General features: G+C 40.0%; 1 long non-coding RNA gene across 1 annotated transcript; it reads left to right on the top strand.

The window, feature by feature from the left end:
- The first annotated feature begins 3,352 nt into the window (after positions 1-3,352).
- On the top strand, positions 3,353-4,517 carry LOC134214384 (uncharacterized). Its single transcript, XR_009979763.1, has 2 exons — positions 3,353-4,006; positions 4,109-4,517. It is a non-coding gene; the product is annotated as an uncharacterized LOC134214384 (long non-coding RNA).
- The last annotated feature ends 494 nt before the right edge of the window (positions 4,518-5,011 follow it).

Genomic DNA, 5,011 nt, shown 5'->3' with positions numbered 1-5,011 from the left:
TAGGGGTAGGCCCAGAAAGCGGGCCTTTTTCTGTTCTTTTCGTTTTTCTTCGAATCGCAGAGCCGGAGCAAAGTGGTATGGTGGTAGAAGTGGCCAATTACCAGTGGTTCTCGAACTCGCTGGATTCCGGCAACAACGGGTGTGTAGAGCAGCAGTGGTTTTTGTGAAGTGGCAGTTTTTCGAAGTCCGGGATTTTCCCGCATTCCCGAGGAAAACGTAACCGTCATTGCCCTTTAGTTCGGCCATTATCCGTCACCTCGAAGACTAGCCGGCCGTATTCCATCGAGACGCCATCGCAATAGAGATGAGTGACGTTTAACGCTCGCACACTGATGTGCAATTCGGCATATGTAAATACATGTTTGTTTTCCTTCTGCTCATAACCTCAAAATTGATCGAGTCATCACAATGGTTGCGAAGGAGTCAAAAAATATATGGAAATATACTCATTTTTACCCAAACTTTGCTGAGTAGCACCATCTAGGAGTGTTTGTTTTCCTTTTATCGCCACTCACACATTCGGACGTGAGAATCTCAATCGTTGCTCTCGCCTGGATCGCATCCTCGCTGGTTTGCCTGATTCGCTTCTGCAAGCACGTCATCGTCCCTGCCCGGGAGAAGCCAAAGCTCTTGATCATCGTTAGTCGAAGACCACCATCGTAGCCATCACGGGTCGGATAGTTCCCCGCCCTGCTGGTAAACCAGTACACGCTGAGCAACAGTGTAGCAGGGCTTCTCAACAAACATCAGTGGGTCAGCAGAGAGACCCTCCCCGTGCGTCACACATCAATGCTTCGTGGTGTGAAGAACCAGTCGGCGGAACCTGCATCATCGTCGCCGAGAGTGAGAGAATGTTAAAGCGCAAGTACCCTATCCCATGACGTCACTAAATAATTTATAAATATATAAGCATGCTAAGATGAAATTTAGAGTACTTTAATTAAGAGCTAAGCCTTGAATAGTCTCGTTCACGAATTTTGTTGCTTTTCACCTCGTTTACGGACTCAAAAGGGAGTCTCCAATCCTCGCTTGTTGGGGTCGAGAGAGAGAGAGATTGCTTGATAAGCTTTTGAGCGCTTTAGGTGCGACACAGTTTGCCGATCGTCCCACCATAGTACGCCGGTGTTCTGTTATGGGTGTGTAGTGTAAAGGTAGGTAAACGATCCTGTATTTGTCTCCCCATCCTAGCTTCGGGGTAGCTAGCGGGTAACAGGCTTTTCTATTGACTTGTGATATTTTGGTCGTAAAAGCAAAACGGAAATCGTTTCACATAAATTCATACATAAATTTATTGTGGGACATCCTCCGTTATGGAATCAGAGATATCTGATACGATTTGTGATCAATTTAATCTGCTAAACGAAAGCTTGGGCTGAAAATTGGGTAAATTTTGGATGGCACTTGGTGTGATCTGACAGAACCCCGACCATTTCTCCTCATACAAGGCTGGGCCACTCTAATCTGCATCGTATACACTGTAAACCCGACAATACTCATTAAAGAGTAAAAAAGCCCCAGTTTTCGCTGATATATGAATCTGTCAAAATAATGGGTACTTTATTTTTTTTGATAATGTGTATTTTTTCCCCATTTTAATGTTCGAAGCTTTTACCCATTAATGGGTGAAAAACGACTTGGTTACCTTGTTGGCACATGGAGGCTGAAAGTATTTCAGTGAGTATTAATTTGATTTTATTGATGTTATAATGATTTAATAAAATATAATTGGTTTGATATTTCAGCTGATGTAAAGTTCGTGAATATTTCATATTCAAAGAGAAAAAAACGGTCACAATTCGTGCTGACGGCAATCAAGATAAAACACGGGAGTGACCTCAGCCCGAAACGACCATCTTTGAGACAGGATGATGCTTCGGTATATTGCTCCTGGTGCTCGGAACAAAATTTGGAACATATCCCCTTTGACATTGAATCCTTCGCAATGGTATCGGAAACCAATGCCAGCACTCCGAAACAATTGCCGATCACCGACATCACAGGGAGCAACTCGCTAGGCTGGTGTTTATTGCCCAGAAGCGCGAATGGTTCAGATTCCAGATCCCGGAATTCTGTACGGAACAAGCTCCCGAACGTTATATTGCTCCAGTCGACGCGTCTCCGATTCATAATGCCTCATTTCTACCGTAAACAAAGATTTCAGGAGCTAACAAAATATGTGTTTATCTCGTGTTTTTATTTATAATGTGCATGTATGTTTACAAATAAATAAATACCATAATTTTGATGCGAATAATGTCTTTGTACAATAATTTAGTTATTACTTAATTTAAATTTGTTATAATATTTTCGGGAATACTTTTTTTAAATAATAAAGAGTGATTTTTACACATTTTCCCGAAAATCTCTTTTGAAATAATGGGTAAAAATCACTCGGTAATTTGACGTACGAGCGGTTTACCCATTAATGAGTAAACGCTGTTTACTCTTTTAATGAGTTGAACTATTTAAGTTCATAATGGGTACTATTTTACCCATTAAAGAGTACTTTGGTGGCACAGTGTACAGGGTTGCAACTACTTTTAGCAGAGGGGGGACAACGATTTTTTTTCATATGGAGTTTGGCAAGTATGACAGTACCCTCTTATTTGGCGCATAAATTTATACTCCAATGTCAAAATGCTCATATACTTACATAAATTGTCGTGGTATTTGTGAAAATTTGTATTGTTTACCATTTTTACAAGAGAGAGTGGTGTCGAAAGCAAATATTAAATTAAAGATTTCAACGAACAAAAATACACCAAATCTAAAAAAATGTAGTGTTTTCACTTTATTCCGTACGCGAAATATGCAGATAAATAAGTATGTTGGTAGAAAAAACTCTGTGCTGAGCAGAAACAGTTGTTTCTGGCATTACCCAAACTTTGTGCGTTTCAGAACATTCTCACTCACTGCAGTGTTTATTTTTCATAGACTACGGCGTAGTGTTAGTGCCGTCGGCATTCGCTTGATTTGAGGCAACACATATTTGACACCTTAGCACCCGCCTGACTTTTAGGGAAAAGTCTGGCATACTTTTGGCAGGAACTAATAACCGGGATGTGGCACTTGTATTTTTTCGGTGTTGCGCTTGAAGTCTCCATTGGTGTGTAGAGTTCTAGGTATACAGTTGAAAAGACACTATAGCCAGCCTGTCAGTTATCAGTTTTGTGTGTTTTTCCGTGCATAACTGGCAGCATTGATTTTTTTTGTTTCCTCTTTCTTCTATGGTCCAATGCACCGAATGAACACAATGACGTTTGAGTCGGGCGCTGTTTACTAAAAATGAACACTTGCATGAACTCGATGAATGCAAAAGTATTCATTCTTAGTAAACAGCGCACCGCTCAAACGTCAATGATGAACTCGGTGCATTGGACCATAGACGAATCCAAGTAAAAATAAGAAGAAGACACACGACGGTGTTAACTTTGACAGATCCTACAGCACAGCATAGGAAGATCATTTTAAAATGCTTATAATAAATTCTAGACAAAATGTAATTAAAATCTGATTGATGTACGATACGGAAAAAGTTCTGAATTACATATTCGGAAGCTTATCTCAATTTTTTGAATATTTTCCAAAAATATATCTATCATACAGTTCGGAACTTTTTCCGTATCATACTTCAATCAGATTTTAATTACATTTTGTCTAGAATTTATTATAAGCATTTTAAAATGATCTCCCTATGCTGTGCTGTAGGATCTGTCAAAGTTAACACCGTCGTGTGTCTTCTTCTTATTTTTACTTGGATTCGTCTATCACCGTTTTGTAACTTTCGTAAACATTTCATTGATCTGTGTCGTGGGTGTTCAGTGAATTTTGGTCTTGGTCGGCCCCGTAGTTAATAAATTTTGCAAATTTGCAAATTTTGCGGTCTTTCCTCGCTTTTGTGACAGCCATCAAGAAGCTGGACGTATTCATAAGAAGCAGCAAAAATCTGAATAAGGGAAACTACGCAAAGATACTACCCGTTGCAAAGCTTAGCGGTTTTTTCTAGGTAAGGAATTGTAATTTATCTTACGATACCCTGTCGGTGAAGCCCAAATATAATTTTAAATTTTGTATTTAGCTATTCTAACTTCCGCGTTTCCTCCTGTAGATTGAGATCACACTCTATGACGCAATTGGTACCGATCTTGAGAACGGCGGTGCATTCGAGTATTCATACCATCAAGGATGCTCGCCACAGGAAACCTTCCGTCTATCTACGGGGATATTCCGCCGCCAAACTTCGAATATACACTCAGCAAACAGTACATACTTCATGTATATACTCCGGCGAACATCGTTGCGGAAATATATCAGGCGCCAAGCGCAACAGGTTGGTCTGCATTCTATTCGGTATCACCCAGAAGGATATGATGAAGTGCTACGACCTCCTGTCTAGTTTGGCCAAAGCGAAATCAATTCAAACTACACAAACAATGGCATTCGACAGCATACAATAAATATTTATCGATGTGATGATCTGCGCCGTCGACTGAGCAATTTCGAACTGCGTACACCGTTAGTTTTATAATCATGGCTTAAGGACTGTAATCTCCGTTCGGTTGGAATACAATTTTTGTCTAGTTTTGAGAGATTTTAAACTTCTGAGTTAACACTTCCTGGAACAGTTATTAGACTAAAGAACATTATTAAGCTGTTGTGTGCTAGGGAGGCGTTATGCGCGGCTACAACGCAAGACCATGCTGAAGGTGGCTGAATTCGATTCCCGGTCGTCTCGGAATTTTTCGAGTTGGAAAATTTGAAGACTTCCCTGGGCATAAAAGTATCATCATGTTAGTCTTATGATATACAAATGCAAAAATTGTAACTTGACTTAGAAACTTCGCAGCTAATAACCAAGTAAGTGTGTAATGAACAATACATTGCGAGGCGACAATGTCCCAGTGGGGGATGTAATGCCAATAAAAAGTGGAACAGAAAGGCGCTATTAGGTATACGAAAATCTGTTATTTATTACAATACTTTCTGTAATCACATAATTGTCATATCTTTG

This window comes from Armigeres subalbatus, chromosome 2 (assembly GCF_024139115.2).
Source record: "Armigeres subalbatus isolate Guangzhou_Male chromosome 2, GZ_Asu_2, whole genome shotgun sequence".
Taxonomy (NCBI): Eukaryota; Metazoa; Arthropoda; class Insecta; order Diptera; family Culicidae; genus Armigeres; species Armigeres subalbatus.
Note: the sequence above shows the minus strand (reverse complement) of the source record. Positions and strands in the feature narration are given on the sequence as shown.